Here is a 21,170-nt window from a genome sequence, read left to right as displayed (position 1 = left end):
ATCATAATCATTGCCATCATTATAAATGTCATCATTTTACTCTGAAAAAAAAGAATGATACAAAGAATCAAGACATGAGCACACAAATAATTCTAAGAATCATTGTTCGTGAAGTTGCAAGTTGTCTCACTTTAACAAATTACCAACAGTCTTCAATGCATACTCAAATTTGGGGTATTTTTTTGAGACTGATATTTTTTTCACAGCTCTATTACAGAAGACAATTATGTTTTATGTTTGTGATGAGAAATTAAGTGTGCAAAAAAAGAGAAAAGAACAGAAATTATATTCAGATCCGCAATTCAAGCTTAATATACGTGAGGTTATACTTTTGTGTGTAATGCACTATCCCATTCACTGTATCAAAGTCATATTAGTACAAAACAATGGTTACATCTATAGAAGATCTGATAGTTTTGGCTGATAATGCACTGCAGTGCTTTTTGTAGACAATCCTTTTGTGTGAGTGAAGGCAAAAAGGATACCTCTATTTAAACTCTCTCCATCTCTCTATGCCCCCCCCCCCCCATCTAATTATCCATATATCTATCTATCATCTCTATCTCTCGTATTAGGCTACACAACAATTACAATCAAAGGAAGGACCTCATCCCTGCATTTCCCATACTCTGACAATAGAGGGCAGCAGTCTGCTTCAGGGCACATACCCCTCAGCTAATAAAGCGCAGCTGGTAACTCTTTGACGTTCGTTTGACTGTGTAACATACATAAGGCTTCCCATCTGTGCCCTGAGATGTGAAGTACATGTAAGCAAGGAGCACATTCATTCCAATTGATTTGAAATGTACAATTTATGGACAAAATACATATTGCAATGGGAGGTCTTGAAAAGTATAAGAGGGAATAATATTTCTCAGGGAAAAGTTGTGACAACAGAAGACGACATAATTTTGTGTTTGATTGGACAAATATAGGTACAGCTATGATCACTTAAATCTTTGTACGTGATCACATAGACATCAAGGGTACTCTTACAATTGTTGCTTGCCATTGTGTCACTTGTGGAGAGTTCCTTATCTGTTTTATGCATTGGTACCAGACATACTGTAAAACGAGAAATGTTCGTGTGCAATTTAATTTCACGAGCCAAGATTCGTGAAAATAAAATGCACATGAAAGTTCTTGCCTACGCTATGCACATTGAATGTTGGAGGCAACTTGTGAAAATTTCATGCCGCGAAAAAGGCCGTCGGCTCCAATTCGCGAAAAATTTCATGCCGCGAAAATATCGTGTCTTTCAGTAATACTTTCTTATAAAAACTAGTACCCAGGTACATCCGAATTGTGTCTCTAATTATCATGGACATGATTTTTTCCTGACTTTGCTCATAGAAAAAAAAGATATCAACAACACTATAGTGAAACTAATGTAAGCCACGTTTTCACCCTTTTGTGTAAGTGCATAAAACAAATGTGAAGTACGGAGTCGAAATGTGACATCATCAAATTCATAAAATCATTCTTTGGGGAGCACAGGTTCCATGCAAAGTTATAACAATCTAAATTTTGTGTGCTGTTTAAAGCCTGTGTTTGTCCTTCTGTCTTTTTATCTTCTCTTTTTTTTTTTAGAACAGTCTGTTCCGTTGTTCTACTCCTTTTCCCTCAAATAAATCTAATAAATTCCCTTTGGTGGATACTTTCATATCTAATATCACTAATGATGCGGCTATGACTGAAATCACATTAGAAATGCAAAATTATGAATGAGGAGTACCCGCTTTCTCTTCATTTCACATAGTCTTAAAAAGAGATTGTACACAAAATCATAAAAACCTTCTGAAAGATCATATGAAATACTATGATTTCTAAAAGCTCAATATTACTGGTGAGGCAGGTTGGAGAGAAAATCTTGTAAAGATCAGGAATGACACCGATGCATTCAAATTTGTGAATATTAAGAAATGAGACCCAAACAGATCCTCAGCATTCAAGGTGGGTACACCTGACTCAAACCTTATATTATATCATTGACTCATCTGTATGCCATCACTCAATGACAAATAATGCCTTCAACAACTTCATAATCAATTATGATACAGGGTCAAAGAACTCATAAAAAAGAAACAGCTATGACAATAACAAGATTTTTAAAAAATGGAATTCTCAAAGAGCACATTATACCCCTGACAAAGTCTTTTACTGTTGGCACTTCAATGGATTTCAAGATTGATGAAAATCATGACTCAATTTAACCGTGAATTCAACCTCAACAATGCCAGATGGCAAACTCTCTGTAATACAAGGCCCATGTCGAGGTTTATGTCATGGATTGTCAGATTGCAATAAATATTTCAAATATAAAAATAGGTGTAAACAATCGACAATGGGGGCTAAATCCTTCACCTCATGGCTACTAGCTTTTCCATGCATTCTCTCAAGCAATCATTTTTCTGTCTCACATCACAACGTGAGATCTACATTTGATAATAGACATGCATGAGACAATAAAAGGATGACAGTGAACAAGATGAGGAGGACAACATTGGTGGAGGTTGCTATGGCATTGAGGGTAGTGGTGTGGACAACATCAGGACTACTTCAATGGCATTCTGTAACGGCGTGTTCCTCACAGAGCAAAAGTTGACAAGTCTCCTCTATAGTGTCCATATATGGATGTGCATCATGACGGACTCAAAATTGGCAACACGACAGCAAGCAGGGATTGTGCAAGCTCAGACTGGTCAAAGATTTCATCCTTCACATTTTTTTACAGGTACCTGCATCCCTCAGTATGTCCAGAAATGTTCATGTGAAACTTGACACCAACTACATTGACACGATAGCTCACCGTGGAGCATTTATCAATGGGCCTTACCCCAAACCAAGAGCTTTTCTGCTTTGAAACTGGTTATCTCTTCACGTGCCACCTTTCGCACATCCGTCTGAGTTGACGGCATGCCAACTTCGCATATTTTCCTCAAACGCACAAACCTGCCCAAACCAATCGATAAATCGCCATATGCCACAATACAGTGAAAGCGTTTCATGCTTTTCTGTTCCTCTCATGTTTAGCTTGCATTTTATGTTGTGACTGACTAGTAAGCGGTGTTCCCTACTGGATTTGCGTATAGATTCTGAGTTTCTGTCACTGTTTTGTGTGCAAAAGTAATGCCTTTGCAGTGATGTAGCAACTAGTCATTTGAAAGAAAAACAGTTACAGATTTGACATACAATTTACTTCAAAGCAAAACTTGGCATTTTCTCTACAACTTTGCTCAGTACATGTCCAGCTTAACAGAAATCTATAATATTTACAAAGATTTGAAAAACAGAATGTTTGGTTGTCTCAGAATAGTGTGGCACACATGGGGTTTCCCCCATGGCACATAAAGAGTAAAAGGAAATTTTAACTCTTGCGTGTCAATGCCACAGAAACACTATGAACACAGTAAAAATTGCCTATCAAAGAGAAAACGAAAAAGTGGTGCAGTAATGCCACTGTCCAGCATCAATATAAATCCTATCTAAATCAAAATAACCCTGCATTTCTAAAATTTCATGCAGAAGAAGGAAAATCTTGCCTACTGTCATTCTGTAATAAAGAGGCATTTGGGGTCAAATATTTAGGCATTCTATTCTAAAATTGATCATCTTTTGAAGTAAGCAATTGCCAAGTATTTCATGTATACTGAAATATTCAAGCATGCGATTACACATTTCGGTCACTATAATAACTATCCTCTCTATTCAGTGCAGTCCTAAGAGAGGATAATTTGAATGAGATGCTAAAAACCTCTCATTATTTAAAAAAAAAAATGAAATGATCTGGATTGAATTACAATCTCCCATTGTATTTGAAATGTTTGATTGCAAAAGCAAGCTAACTCCATTCATGTTAATTTGAAATTAATATCTGTGATTAAAGCTGCTAAAATAACATAGAAACTGATAAGAAAATATGTGATTTTTTATTCATAAGTTCTAAAATATTCATTGTTATGTAACATGTGAGGTATCACAGGAAAGGTCTAATTTCTCTCTATCTGATAAAGGATTAAGATGTTTGCAAATTGTGCTAAACCAGTTTTGAATTCAAGCTCTTCATTTCTTGTCTCAACTCTTATTCACCCATTGCCTTTTGAAAATGAGCACATCCTGTACAAAGTCTACTAGAAAATTGGAATTTCATGGGAAGTTGGTAAATTGAGACTGATTCCAAGTTTTGAGAAATGTAAAACTTGCTATTTCAAATATTTGCAGAGAACATATTCTTTTCAAACCACGGATTTCCACAACTGGCATAATACTCTTTTATTTCTTGTAAGGGCTTATTTATATTCAATTTACTTTATGAAATGAATGGAACATTCCATTACATTATGACATTTTGACTTTTCCAAAGGGTGAAAATATATTGGAAATAATAAACTTATAAACTTAAAAAGTGCCACAGCTCAGATTTGATTAACACATCACACTTTCTTTTCTATGAAGCTTTGTATTCTTACATGATTAGCAAGTACAGGAATTTTTGTTTATATTGCCATGATGATTAGGGTAAAAGTGACTACAATAAAGCATGATGTGATAAGCAAAAATTATTAATATGATTGATTACACTATGTGATAGTCAGGAGCTTCCAAGTAACTTATATTTCATTTTGAAAGAAGGAAGTGTCAACCTCTTTTAAAGCACTATCTGACACTTTTAAGTTAGATACTGATTTGACTAATAGGACAAAATATTCCAAGCTTAATTGTCAAAGTTACAGAGTAAAGTACTGGATATTTTGCTTATAGATGTGCTGATTGGCATGCTTTTATTCTACGAATAAAGCACACAAAAGGACCTAAAATTAGGAAAGATCTGCAATGGACTGTTGCTGAAAAGAAAAAGAAAATAATTTCAGTGCTGGAAGAATCATATTTCATGGAATGTGCTAATATTTGGATATGAATGGTAGGCAATCAATAAAAAAAAAATACATCAAATTGGTATCAGACAAAGCTTTTGAAAAAATTTCAGCAAGAACTGGAATGAAGTGATGTAATAGAGTGCCAAAAAGTTCAGAAGTTAGACACAGACAGAAATTGTTAGCAGATGACTTTTGGAATATTCTTCCCCCCCCCCACAAAAAAAAAAGATTAAAAAACAAGCCCCCATTTCTCTCCAACTCTATCTCTATGTTTTTCCTCTTTCTAACTCTCACTCGCACACTCTATCCCTCTCTTTCTCTCCTCATCATAGCAGTTTGGGGCAAGTGAGATTGAAAGCCGCGATCTGCCCCACTATCGGCTTTCGCTCGGCGATGCCCCCAAGTCCCGTTTCCGATTACCATCTACCGCTTGGGCATCAAATTAATGCACTTTACACTGTCATTGGACAATGACGAGATGAAAATGATGTTGATGGTCGTTTGGTCAGACGACCGAGCTTCCAATATGACACCTACACAAGAACAATAAAAGGTATATCACACACAGAAAAAAAAGAGAAAAGAAGATTGATAATCAAAAATACATAGAGATATGAAATAGCACATCTTTTTGAGTGATACAACCTCATTTAATTTGCAGTTCACCATCATCTGATGGCTCAAAGTCATCAAACTGAAGGACTGCTAACTTTTGCAGATTAAAAACAAACAAACCTACTAATGCACAGTATGAAAACATATTTTGAAGGCACAAATCATATTTTGGATAAAAAGAAAGAAGAAAACAAACAATATTAAAATATCAAGCATACCAAATTAAATTTCCTTAAAAAGAATGTTTATCTCATACATGAGTTTTCTTATTGTTGATGAAGACAAAGTAAGTAATTTGGTAAAAAGAGAATACTGGTATTAAAGCAGCTTAGTATTACGTGTTTCCTTTTACCAGCCGTCAGGCTGAAAACAAATATATACACCATTATATTTCACAAAGCATGATTTCTCACAAATAGGGACTTGTAGACAATTTCACACATGGCTGAATTTGCAATTAGGAACCACAGTGACTAAAATGAGAATTACATGATAACTGCTATCCCTATTTCAGAGAAAACTTGGAGACAATGTCGGTTGCATTCATCCTACAAGAAGCAATGATATATTTGTGAGTTTTTAATTCTTGCACTTAGCAGTTGACTAGCAGAATTGGCAGGCACCAAAATATCAAGAAATATATGGCATATACGCAGTACTTGTTGAAGAGAATATTTGTTAAGGAAAAGAGTAAAGAAGAGACTATATGTTGGTTCTCACACTCACAGATAGATGGTATATTCTGTACCATTTTTTATACATGGTACTTGTTGATTTTGTTTTCTATTTCCCCTCTCTTTCTCTTTACATTCAATTTCTTAGCACTCAGAAATGTGATATTAAGTGCTTTTAATAGATGTTATAAACAGGCAACTCTAGTTGTAATGAAGTCTTTACAGCTGGCAGTTTTCTGTCATTATCATGAAATTTGTTATGTCTGAACAAATAAAGTGTATTTAAAGATATCTAACCGACAAATTTGGGCCCTGAATTCTACTTGATTGTATCTGAAATTTTGTTATAACCGTGTTCCTTATTAAGGGGAGTACACTGTATTAAAACTGATGTTGTTGTTGTTATTATTATTATTATCATTATCATTATCATTAATACTTTTATTATTATTATTATTATTATTATTATCATTATCATTAATACTTTTCTTCTTCTTATTATTATTATCAGTAATACTTTTATTATTATTATTATCATTATTATTATTATCATTATTATTATTATTAATACTATTATCATTAACACTTTTAATATTATTATTATTATCATTATCATTAATACTTTTATCATTATTATTATAATTATTATTATTATTATTATTATTATTATTATTATTATTATTATTATTATTATTATTATCATCATTATTATTATTATTATTATTATTATTATTATTATTATTATTATTATTGGATTCCTAAACAAGGTCAAATTAGCTTTGACAGACACAGCAAAATCAAGCAGGTGAACAGAAGAGGTATCATCAAAATCCCTCCAAAAACGAGAGAGCTACAGAATTTGAAATTTTCACATATTTTCTGGTAAAATGATATCACCAGCAGTGCAAATTTAAGGTGACGATGTCATCACCCAACTAGTCTCATCTATGGTCACTACAAAATCTTCAGTGAATTGTTGTTGTTTTCATAAAATAAACAAGAAAAAGTTGCATCTTCCATGTCCAACACAGTACTCATGCAATAACCTAGTACTTATGACTTTGAAATGAAATGAGATTGCTATACTATTGGGCAAAAAAAAATAATAATAACAATACAAAGCATACAAGTAAAGAATTAAAGAAGTGGAAACTATAAAGTATTGTGAAAAATGTATGTACAAATAAATGTACTGGTAAGGTATAGGAAGAAACAATGCATAATTTGCAGGAATGACATTAAGAGCTAAATATTGTGTGCTTTGAGCGCTGCACAGAAAACCCAACCCATAGCATTGTACACACTGTCCAAAGTCCCTGACACAGAAAGGGGTAATAGTGTTTAATTCTAATGTAGCAACATTTTGCAGCTATGTCAAAATTTCTGGTGCCTCAAAGTAGTGAAAGCTATGAGTTTTTGCTGGATTCTCTATAACAACTCTGCATTAGAATTCTCAACATCTATATCACACACACAGACAGGCACAAACACGTACCGGGTACAAAGAAAATTTTAAAAAGCTGGAATTTGTTACTCATTTGTTCAAAACCAGATATTGTCTGAGCCCATCCTGTAAATTATATTGTGCTAAGACTTATTTTTCTCTGCCACAAGTGATTGCAACAAGCTTTGTTTGGATACATTAATATTTCATTCAAAGGCATTATTTACCATTTGCAGATGAAACAAAAACCCAGCTTTAGTGCTTTAAAATAGTTCTAAAATGTGAGTTAGGGATAGAAACAGCCAATGTAAACAGTGTAATCAATGTTAAGTATTGCTAGATACACAACATGTGAACAATAGTTATAATAAAAAATTCCTAGACTAAAATCATCTACAGTTATCATTTATTGAGAAAAATAGTGATATTTCCTTATATTTTAGGCTTTATTGCAACATTTTTGTATGGTATGATGTTTTGTGATACAACTGACCTACACATATGCATCAAATGTGATATCTAGAAAAATTTTTTAAATCACTGCTCCCAATGGTAAACAATACCTTCACACATTCAGATATACAATTGTATATACCGACAGTAAAGGTACAAAATCATCATGTAGCAAGATTATAAATATCCCCGTCACACAATTAGCTAGAGTATTGTTGCAGTGTAAGTCCTATTTCATTAATATGCTCATATATTACTGATTGATTTTTTTTTTCTTGCTCAAAGGGAGTTACTGCAAAGTATGGGCTTGTAATGTTTATGCCAGTTTATATGAATATAATATATCAAACATAAGTACTTAGTATCACCTTTATGACCAATGAATTAGACTCTATAAGATTCTTACAGCTTTGAGACTTTGCAGAATTATATGACAATATAGGTAACCATGATGTCTGAATGCCAAGATTAAGTTCTGTCATGTCATGTACATATGAAATCGTTATATCAAATAATATCCCATAACATGTACAATTTTGTGTAAGGATGATAATATATGAAGTATATTTTGAAGATACATAATGAGTAAAGGACAAGTACAGCTTCATAGACATGTGGATTGAGAGAATGTAGCAATATTAGTAGAACACATGAGTGAAAGTTTGGGGAAAATCGGACAATCCGTTCCAAAGTTATGAATTTTTGAAGTTGCTGCTCAGTCACTCCTGGATGAGAAGACTACTACAGCTTGGGATATCACATGTGTATAACGATATAAAGAAATATTTTTAAAAATTCAACTTACTTTCACTTTTCTCGCATGATGAAAGAATGCCTGATTTGCCTCTTTCAGAAGACAGGGGAAATAATATTACCTTTAACATACGTCAGTGACAAGTCGAGAAAATGTGCACATTTTTTAAAAAGTAAAATTTTGTGAAATTCTCTTCGCATTTTCTTTATAATTGTCCTATGCATGTGACATCATACACTGTAGCAGTCTTCTCATCCAACAGTGCTGCGCAGATGCTTTAAAAATTAATAACTTTTGAATAGATTGTCCAATTTCTCCCAAACTTATACTGATGGGTTCTACTAGTATTGCTGCATTTACTCAATCCACGTGCATACAAAGGTGGACTTGTCCTTTAAAGACCTAACTATAAAACAATATTTGACATGGCAATATGAAATGCAATACATTCATAGCATCTGGCCACGAGACGATCATCAGGCATCAGAATCAATTTGACAGCTCCTGATGGGTAGAGAAAAAAAAAATGCCTACCACTTCATCTTCCTCGACAGCCCCTCTCTCCCACCCCCTCTTCACCCTAACCCCCCGCCCCCCCCCCCCTCCACCCCATACACATCCTCATTTGTGGCAGGTAGCTGTTCCTTTGTAATCCAGGCAGACATAGATTTGGCCCATTTAACGCTAGCGCTTCATCAGCCACACGGCTGTTGCGAGTCCGCACAGTGCCCGGAGTCACACACTGCCTCGCTCGTCCCGCACACAAACCCCGTATCCTACCCGAAATCTATCAATCTGTTCATGGCGGTGGTACCGTAGCCTACCCTGACCCAGAGAGACACCCCCGAGTGTCTCCTCCCCTCCACTCATCCACTGCATTTTGCCATCTCTTTCCCCCCGCCTCCATTGAGTCCATCAACCTTCCAGCTCACGCACTGCTCAAAAACCTACTCAGAGTCGTTAAAGGATGACTAGCAGAAGGGCTGATCTCCCTACAACTACTATACAGCACCAAAGCCTGTTTTGCTTTCAACTGGTGATGTGTTCTTCCTTCTTTTTTTTTTAGGGGGGGGGGGGTAGTTTGTAAAATGTCTTTGATTCATCACATCAGAAATGGGTATTTTTTGTAGTTATGCATTTTCATCACTCCCTCTCTTTCTCTTCTCTGCTTATCTATTCCCTTGTTCTTCAAGTTCAATACTCTGTCATCTTTCATTTTCAGTCTTATCTGATTATCCAGTCAATTTCTGTCTGCCAGTGTCTGTTGTTACTGTTTTTTTTTTCTCTTTCTTTCATTCTGTGTTCAAAATCTCTCTGATTCCAACAACACAACTTCCTCCTTCGACTCTGCCACTAAACATTCCGTTACTCCTTCTGCTTGTATCCTGTGTATGTCTCTGTCCAATTCAGGTTTTCTTTTTCTTTCCCCTCTTCTCCTGCTTCCAATGCTTTTTTTTCATCTGTTCCTTCTTCCTCTTATTCTTAATCTTGTTTTTTCCCTCTTTCTAATCTCTTTTGATTCCTTCATTCCGTCTTCTTTGGATCTTCCTCTTTTCCTCCTCTTCCTCCTCCCTCTTCCATTTCTCAAGGAGAGTCCATCTCTCCCTGTTTTTATACCATCCCTCCCTCCTGCTTCTGTCTGTCTTATCTGTCTGTTTGTCTGTCTGTCTTTGTTTCTTTTTCTCTGTCTTTGGCCATTTCCTCCTTCCTGACTTTCCTGTGACATCTCTCGCCCTCCCCATCCGGGCGGGCGGTGAGATGACTCTCCTACAACATCCCTCCCCCCCCCCCCACCGTCTCCGTCGCCGAGGAGGGTCGAGACGCGGACACAAAGGAAAGAGAGAAATTGGTTTTGTTTCGGGGTGTGCATCTCCACAGCACGGCGTGGCTGCAGGGAAAAATCTAAAGGAGTACGGGGAAAAAAGGGGGGAAGGACTCTACCCACAGGAGGCATTTGGGACATCACTTAGAAACCACGATAGAAATCTCTACAGTTCTTCGTCTCTCGGGAGACTTCCCGATAGGAGGAGGGTTTTTTTTTCTTCTTCTTCTTCTTCTTTTTGTGCGGACTGCCAGAATTTCATCACAGTAAATTGATAAAGGAGTGTAGGAAATCCTGGTCCTTCTTGGAAAAAAAAAAAACCTCTCTTTTTCTCCATTCGCACCCTACTTTCCCCATCAGCAAACCGAGATGACAGTTGAGAAAAGAAGGGAAAACTGCCGGGAGGCAGAAAATTCCCATTACACTGGCTGTAATTTTATTGATGGCAAAATGATGAAAGTATCAGTGTATCGTTTGGGGCATCAAATTGAGAGGGAGTGCGACGAGAAAGAGGGTGTAGAATTCAAACTCAAGATACAAGAAATCTTTACAGTTGTGACGAGAATTAAAAAAAAAACGGGAAAAAGAAAAGAAGAGAAAGAAAGGAAAAGGGGAAGAAAACGATGAACAACAACAATTTTGCACGATGAATAGAACTGGGGAGGATCGACTTTCCAGCGCGGAGTTGGGAAGGAATCTGAAACCCTGGACAGTTAAAACATTTAATCTGCATAACAATGCATCCTTTGTACTCCCAGATAAATGTAGAAGAGTACTGCGAGCGGTGGCATTCAAATTCAGTCGAAAACTGCAGTCACATACCATCACTGCAGTTCTGTAACTACAACGACAAAAAAAAAAAGTATGAAGGGTCAAGAAACAGAAATAACATTTCACTTTCAGTTCATCTCTCAAACAGCAAAAGCATGTCTGATGTGTGCAAAGTTTTTCGCCCAAGTCACACTATAGGAACAACTGACGAAAACAAAACATGAAAAATCTGATGACAATAGCACAATTTGTCAGCTTAGTAACACAATCGAGAACCACTCATTATAAGTACAATTTTTGCCTACGGGTCCCACGGATGGCCCGATTCCTGCACTGAACTCGCTAGACTCTCTAAGTATTGTAACACACTAGCAGTTTGATTACTTTAGATTTTTTTCGTCTATTGTTTGGATGCATGAATTAAATGCCAGCCCGTGTTTGGAAGCACTGCTAAATATGATACAGGAAGGCAGTTTATATATACTTCAACAAGGCACAATATTGGCTGAGTTTTTCTGTGGTCTTCTTTTAGCAATTGCCTCCTTCTGAACATGCAAGTTCACAACTTCTGATCTACCTTTTCACAAACATGCTGGAGTAAGGAGCCAGTAGGATTTGAACCTGTCATCTACTGCTTTCGGCGCAGTGACACTACCACCAGGCTTTCCTTGGATGCTGGCAGTGATGCGATGAACTTGGAACAAACACCCAGACTCCGACAGGTTTGAATCCGACTGGCTCTGTTTTCCAGCACGTTTGTTGTCGAGTAGATCAGCAGTTGCAATCACACAAATACATTTGTACAGAGGGTTACAATCGATAAAGAGGAAAAGAAAAAGAAATCAGACATCTTCACCCCTCTGCACTGATAATCTCTTTATATCAAAGCACTATATTGACAGGCATGATAATTGGACACACCTAGCTGAAGATGTTCTACACATACAAGTGTACAGCCCTTTTGCACCAAAGAAGCCAAAAATGCACATAAGAAGTCGTCTCTCTGCAGTGTATGTCACGGAAATGTGATGAAGTTAAAAAAATAATTGGGGGAGGAATAATATGTTTGTCTTTGCAGGATTCCAGAAAGAATTTGCTGTTTTAATTCATTTGTTTAACAGAAAGATATGGCGATCACTGCACTGAATATGCTGAAGTCTTTTATTAGTATGTTGCCAGACAAAGCCAGTACCTACGAGAGCATTTTTCAAAACAAACACAAAGACACGGTCCCCTTACAAGCACAATAATAGGCAGAAAACTGTTAAACTGTTCAACTGAAAAATCTCAAAATGACATCAGATGTCAGAGGGGGGAGCACATGTGCAGCCTTTGTCTGCTAACATTGTGCAAATCAGGTTTGAATGCATTTACGAATACTAACAATACAAGCCTTGCACACAGATCCCATTATCAGCTGAGCTTAAACTATCAGGTGGTCGGTCAGCAACCCTGGCCATGTCACATGACAACATGCAGATGAAAGTGCAGATCCAGTTTACAGTACATTGACTCTATGGTTCATTACACAGCCATAGAGACAAAGCTCATAAATGCTGCCACAGAAATTAGCACAAGTTGCATGTTTAATGACATCATTAAGAGCTGCCCATTTTTATAGATTGAAATTAGGTTGGACTATTTCTGGATTTTTATTGTTTTCACTTCTCATTATTTATCATTGCATTATGAGCATGCCACATATCACATCTGGATATTTGATCCTTGTCTTCTTGATTTCAACCCACCTGTTCTTTTGTTTCACTTCAATCACTTGATTGTTTGTACACCTCCAAACATGCAGACTGGAGAAAATATTGGAGGAAACCTATCCTTTATAAGATACTGAAGCTTTACCATAATATATCCCCCCCCCCCAAAACAAAATAAATAAATAAAAAATGATGGGACTCCCCGCAATAATAACTTTAAGAATACTAAATCAACCCAAACACAATATCACGGCATGAAACTATAACTTAGTACCCACATCTTTACAGAACACCCCATTCAATTTGCTTCAGTGGTCAAAGAGAAATGAGGAGTTTTGTAGAGTATGTCAGGAACCCCTTCCCTCCAAGTTCTGTCCAAAGTGTTCACACATTATGCAGTTCCAAGAGCATCCCAGTGCGTAACGTGGAAGAATCAGACCCACAACATGCATGCTTTACAATGATTCACATTTCTCTGTGACCACTTGACCAAATTGAATGAGGTTTTCTGCATAATGTAGCTGAGATTTTATATTTTAAGATCCTAAGGCATACCATGCAATTTGCATAATATTTAAATGGATCCCACTGAAACTAGCAGGGTTTGGAATATGCCCTCAGTGGCAGGAAGAATAATGATAATGAATATCATTTAAAGAGCGCTTATTACTTAAGTTTCTATAAAGAGGAATCACAATTCTTCTTTAAATCCCTTGTGTCCTTTGAGTGCTGAATGGGACAGAAAACCTCACAGCATCGCACACCCCGTCCAAAGTCCCTGCCACTAAAAGGGTTATACAACAAAGTTTGCCGCATGATGGATGATGAATATTCAAGTCAAGTGTATAGATGTACATGTATTTATGACTGCCCACTTCAAAATCCACGAAAAGTAGGCAAAAATTAATTTCTACATAAGTGATATAGAACATGTTAAAATTTAGACCACCCTAATCCATTCAATAAGTGATTGTACTGTTACAGAGAGAGTTATAAAGAGGTGCAGTTTCATACAAAAGGGAGAAAAGAGGATTTAGAGGACAAGTTCGCTTTCAAAGACATGTGAATTGAGTGAATGCAGCAATATTTAGTAGAACACATCAGTGAGTGTTTGTTGAAAATTGGACAAGACATTCAAAAGTTATGAATTTTTACAGTTTCTGCTCAGTGACTGCTGGATGAGAAGACTACTACAGCATGTGATGTCACATGTGTAGAATGATATAAAGAAAATATAATGAAAATTTAAGATTTCAACCTTTTTAAATGATAAAAGAACATTTGACTTGCCTCTTTAAGAAGGCAGGGGGAATAACATTACCCTTAACATACATGTCAGTAACAAGTCAAGGAAATTATACTCTTTACAAAAAATACCATTTTGTGAAATTCTCTTTAATACATTTTCCTTCTATCATTCTATGCGTGTGGCATCATACACTGTAGTAGTCTTCTCATCAAGCAGTGACTGCACAGATACTTTAAAAATTCACAACTTTTGAATGAATTGTCCGATTTTCCCCAAACTTTTACTGATGTGTCCTACAAATATTATTGCATTTATTCAATCTACAAATACATGTATGTGAAGGTACACTTGTTCTTTAGAGATTATGGTCACTTAGGTGTGCTTTGCAGAAATATCAATGAGAATATATTCTATTTCCCAGTAAAAAACAGTAACTGTCCGAAAAACAAAAATATGGTTTAAAAAAAATTGTCAATATCTTGATTTCCGTTTTGTTTTAAAGCTGCCCAATTTTGACAGCAGGAGTAGAGAAAAAATAAGAGAAAAGATCACACTCACTGAGAATGTAATCTTTAACTCTTTATGTGCCACGTTTGCACCTCCAACTCAGTCGACGGCGTGCCAACTTCGCATATTCTGCTCAAAAGTACAAAGCCGCCCAAACGGACTGATAAATTGCCAAATGCCACAGTACGATGAAAGTGTTTCTCGTGATTCCATTCCTGCCACAGGTAGCTTGATTTTATGTGGTGATTGGCTATCAAGTGGTGTTCCCTACTGGATTTGCGAGTAAATTCTAAGTTTCTGGCACTGTTTTGCGTACAAAAGTAATGCCTCTACAATGATATGGCTCCTGGTCATTTGGAAGAAAAACGATCGTAGATTTGTCATATAATTTACATCAAAGCAAAGTTTGGTATTTTCTCAACAACTTTGCTCATTACATTTCCAGGGTAACAAAGATCTGCTTTAACTTAAAAAAATTTGAAAAGCGGATTGTTTCTCCAAAGCATGTCTACATTGGTGTCTCAGAATAATGTGGCACATAGGGGGTTTATACCATGGCACATAAAGAGTTAAAGATTTGAGTCACTCATTCCAAATGACATAATTATCTGGTCCATTACAGAGAATTATCCTAATCTGCAACTTTTTCTGGGTTTTGAGCTGAGCCCTCACATTTTATGTGTAAGAAGCCAATTGTGTGTGCTTATTGTCCTTGGTTTGGGTAGTAGTCCATGCCTCCCCCAGATTGCACGGTGCCATGCTGCTCCAGTGGGCGGTCCAAGGATGACAGCTGCAGGTCTGCTGAAAATATCTTTTAGGCGTGTGCTGGTGCGAATAAGTGGGCTACGAGAGAAGCGCCCTCTAAACTATGACATGACATGGGAATGGCCTGGAGATGATCATCACTAATATTAGATTATGATTATTTCGACTTGAAAAGTTTTGGGCATGTCTAAAGCAAAATGAGACTGATTATGTGATAAGAATGATAGTGACAACGACAAAAGAAAACAAGAGAGAAAGAGATATTGCCCCCGGCGACACTTTGTGGCAGAGGCGTAGAGAATGACAAGAGTTTACCCATCACAGAGTCAGCTGGTATCCTGTCGAGAATCAAATAATGCGATGGACATTCAATGAAATCCCCCCCAAAAAACATGTGGATTCCAGGGAAGTTACGATGAGAATTATGAGAACACATTCCAATTTTGCTTGTAATTGCATTTTCAAGACACAATCATCATTTCCCAAGTGAATGCACAACATCTCCAATAAAAAAACAATTATGATTCAGAGCAAATGTAGAATTCATGGCATTCATCAATAATCATTAAAATCAGGCCATTGAAGTTCATGCTATCGCGGTCATGAGACAGGCATAAAAGGACAAATCCGATACTGGGGGAGATCTATTGTCACATCCCCTCATTAAGTTTAATACATTTAAACGCCACATGCAATCTGTCACTGTGAACAGAATGGCATCAAATATCAATCTAATTAAGCTCTGTATCTGTTGATGACCATAATGAAATTCAAAGACACATTTTTTATCACTATCAATAGTTCTTTTTTCTTTCTTTTTCTTTTTTTTAACTAACATGGCACAATGTCAATGTTTGAACAAAAAATAAAAAGAAAAGAAAAGGAGGGAAGGGGGGGGGGAGAAGAAAAAATTGCTCAAATCAGATGCTAAAGCCACAGATTGATGCAAATTCATCCTTTTACCTGTCCAGGCACTCTTTTGTATCTTCCCATGTTATGCCATAAGCCTCCAGTCAATTCTTCCAAAGTGAATTGTACAGTATATCCCCAAAAAATGTTACAATCAGATTTTCGCATTGATAAACCCAATTTGATTAAACCATCTAAATGCAACTTCAGGGTCTTAAAATATAATATCTTAGCTCTATTTTGTAAAGCATGTCATGAGTCCGATTCTTCCAAGTTTAGCACTCGGATGCTCTTGGAAATACAAATGAATGTGTGAACACAATAGACAGAACTTGGAGGGAAGAGATTCCTGAGATGCTCTACAAAATTCCTCATTTCTCTTTAATACTGACAACTGAAGCAAATCGAACAGGGTTTTCTGTAAGATGTGGGCAATGAGTTATAAGTTCATACCCTGAAATTGTATTTGGATTGATTCACAATTTTTAAAGTTATTGTCGAGGAGGGTTCCATTGTAATGTTTTTTTGGGACATGAGGTAATGTGTCAAAGTTTGTCGACGTATTCAGACATGACACTGTGCCTTAGTCCAACAGGAAGGCCATGGTGACACCATAGGGATTAGGGGGATTAGCTAATCTCTTTTCATTGATGATTAATAGTTTCCAGACATCTGTGCCAATTGGTGAAGGAAGCACTCCTGGGGATGTGTCAATCACTTTAACAAATAATACCCCTTTCAAAAAACTTATTTATGCAGATAATTTCCATATTATTTGGTCGGAAAATTGGAGTGGGACCAGAGTAGTTCGCACAATTTCAACACTGCTATTATCCACATCAAAACCAGACTGGGAGTTCTTAAATAATGTGTATCATTATTTCTAAGGTAAGGTCAAAAGGTCACCCTTTTTCCCCAACAGGCATCATCAGAGGGGCGTGTGCAGTTACCATGACAATTACTTGTATTTTCCAGTCTTGTTTTTTTTTTTTTCATGGATGCTTTGAGTGCATTGATAAGATTGCTCGTGTGTGCAATTCTTTTTAATGAATTGTCTACATTGCTCTTGTGCAGATAATAAGGGCATGTACTTGTGAAAGGTACAAATGTGTTCCGAGAAATACCATGATCGTGTTTAGACACAGAACTGTAGTACCCTCCTCTACTGCTACACTGACAAATTGAAAACAACTTTTGACAAAATTTGAATATCTGTCCTTTTTCTGTTTCAGAATTACATCTTTTAATGTGTAATTTACCTTTTGCAACATCGTGGTGTGCTTGTTTTGCAGTATAAGTTGTATGAAGATGTACATATATACAGCAATCGAGGCTCACTAGATATTGACTTTCACTGTCCCCATTCAGATGCCCTTGATAGTGTATAACAAAAAAATGGTGAGCCCATCAGCGCGCACTCATTTACATGTCAAGTCTGATCGATATTTTGCGTTGTTCGATGGCACATGCAGTTGACTGTGAAAAGGTGAAACATGTACCACTTCACTGCTTTTGGACAAGCGGATTACAAACCTGTCTATTCTTTGCTATTCTTCGTCGAAGACTCTCGTTTGGGGGCATTGAAGGTTCTCTGAGAATTGCAGAAGTAACGGGTTACTGACGAGTTCTTGTCCAATCTGAAAGGCCCGCCATATCTCTCCCCCACCCCCAGCCCTCATCTCATTCACTGACAATAGCTGGAGGGTCATCACTCCCCTTCCTTGCCTCGGACCCACTAAAACGAAACTGCCCCTCAAAAAAATCGCTTAAACCACTGGCAGTGACGGTGATAGCGAGCATTGATAAGCCACGGAGTAATGGTGTAATGTAGGGTAATGGTTTCAGTTGCGCATCAGTTCGTGGAAAGAGGAACCCTGTATGTATCATCATCATCATCATCATCATTATCTATCCCAAAAGATACGGCCATCTTATGCAAGTGATGAATCTTTGACAAGTGTGCAATGTAACTTTGTCACTGACAGGGACCAAAGAGATTTACCCGAATAGATTAAAAGAAATCATGAAGAACTCCTCTCCCCTTCCCCCCCCCCAAAAAAAAAAAATAAGTAAATAAAAAAGAAGAAGAAGAAGAAGACTAGCATATGTTGAAAAGCCCAGATTCTCCAAAACTGTTCAAAAAATAATCCTAACTCACCAGGAGCTCTTTATACCTTATGGCTGAATTTACAGTTGAATCACTGGTAGTTGACTATGTAAAAACAAACAAGAACAAAGAAAACTATATAATATATGTGACCCTGCATCACAAAACCAACAAAAAGTCGCAAGATGTGGAATTTTAGTGAAGGGCAGATTCTGAAAGAGCAGACTCTAAGCTTTAAAATGATGTATAACTCAATTCATATGGACTCTCCTAACCTTTTGAAATATTGGAAAGAGAGCATGCACTCTGGGAAAGTGTGAACCGAGAAAAGAGGCTTTGTAGTACAGGGTCTATTCAAGTGTTTAATCTTAACCTGTTGAGGTGTCTATAGGAAATGCGTGTTGTAGCAAAATCATTCCGTCCTCAACAGGTTAATACCAAACCGTGCTGGCTGTGCTATAAACGGGACAAAACACAGGATGTAAACCACTGTAGCAATGACAATGACAGGATTATCAGATTCAGCTGAAATCAACCATGCTCTATTAACACATTCTGTCCATAATTAATGCCAACTTTCAAGGCAGTAGCCCTTTCCTTTTTAAAAAGTTATTACCTAATTGAAAGTGAAGGGTGTGCAAACGATTTTCCAAAACTGAAGGGCCCTCTACCTGATCTCACTACTCTACAAAAAAGGGTTTTACAAAAAACTGCTGAAATCACACTTTACCATATATTTTATGACCCCATACTTAAGAACAATGCAGAAGAAGAATACCTCTTTCAGATTATATGAAAAACACAAGACTGACTTGGTGGACCGGTTTCATTTTTTTTTTTGAGTCCTCACGTAAAATCAAGGGGTGCGACATTTTGTCGGTTTTGTGATGCACGGTCACATATATGTTATTTTCTCTACTCTTGATCAGCTAAATTGCAGTACTGATATTAAATATGCTGTCTTTTGCAATCACCCTCAATGCAAGGAGCTGTTTACGACCATGTTAACCAATATGACACACTTAGCGAAAATGTCATGAAGAGAAGTAATGTTCTATTAATAGAGCAAGGTGAATCTAGTCTAATTGATTTCATAAAAGTCTTCAAGGTACAGGCACATTTTTTTCCTCCCCCCCCCAAAAAAAAAAAAAAAAAATCAGACTATGTAAGATATTACGTGTTTTTAATCCAGAATGATTTTAATCCAAAGTGCAGCTGAATAATTATTGGGATATTTGCCTTTTTGTTTTGTTTTGTTTTTGTCTTTTGTGTGTATTTTGTCATTTTTTGCAATTTTGTGTATAATTTCTAATGGTATAGATTCATTCTAAAAATGTATATCTTTGATTGCAATTTGTAGCCTCATTTGTAAGGGATTTAATCGACCTTGATAAGTCCTATATGGTCTTTTTCTGATTCCCACACATGCTAATTATAGCTGTTTGCATCATTCCTTTTGTTTCTTATGTAAACCTAATGTGCAATATATGTTATGTCCGTGTACATGTATTTGTGTTTTTTATACTTTTTAGCATGTGGAATAAAATTGAATTGAATTGAATTGAATATCCAAACATGTTTGCAATGATAATTTTCTCTACAACAAAGTGGTTTGCTGCATGAGTGGCAGCCACTTGTGAATTTACCAGGCTTCTGTAAAATTTTCACGAAATTGCATCCAGCAGCAATAGTTGACTGTTTTTTGTATTAAACATAAATGTATATATTATAGAATTTGTATTATGTATTATAAAAATTGGGATCTGTGCTGTGTGATTTTTTTACACTCATTCAAGTAGGGTGAGTGTTGCACGTTGATAATTTCACAGACTGTCGAACTATTAGTACAGAAAATATTTACAATTCATATGTACAGCTCGGTAAATAAAATCTTTGCATGTTCATATAACGGTTCCATGACATTTGCTCCTGCGACAATTGCTCCCATGGAATATCTGAACACTAAGCCAAACATAAATTCTACCCATGAACATAACCGTAAACCTAATCCTAATCCTCACATCAAACTAATCCTAAAACTTTATCACACCCTAACCCCAATCCTAAGTCCTTGGAGGAAAAAAAAATAACCGGAGCAATTATCGCAGGAGCAAATGTTGTGTCACCCATATAATGGCACTTGTCACGCATGGTGCAAAATCATCCCAAATTGCCACAGCCAGATTATTCCAAGAGAATGGCTCTGCACTTTAGATGTAGAGGGTTGTAACTCCATCGACGCTGTACAACACTAATTACCTTTTTGGTTCCAACTTGAAATCACGTACAGTACCCTTACCAGTCTGTTTGGTAAAGAAATTAACAACTCATCTGCTTCAACAGTCACCTGGGATGTCCCCACCTCACAAGTAATCTCTAATGTGCTGGACAAGCGCATGGTTCTTCATTTACATTTTGATGAAGTTCAATGATCTTGACCACTGACCACAGATAAACCTTCAACCCTCTCTGCAGCAAGGAAATATATTCAAATTCATTTCAATCCACTAT

This window comes from Diadema antillarum, unplaced genomic scaffold (genome assembly GCF_040938485.1).
Source record: "Diadema antillarum isolate AM-2024a unplaced genomic scaffold, OU_Dant_1.0 seq00001983_RagTag, whole genome shotgun sequence".
Lineage (NCBI taxonomy): Eukaryota > Metazoa > Echinodermata > Echinoidea > Diadematoida > Diadematidae > Diadema > Diadema antillarum.
This window is presented reverse-complemented; position numbering follows the sequence as displayed.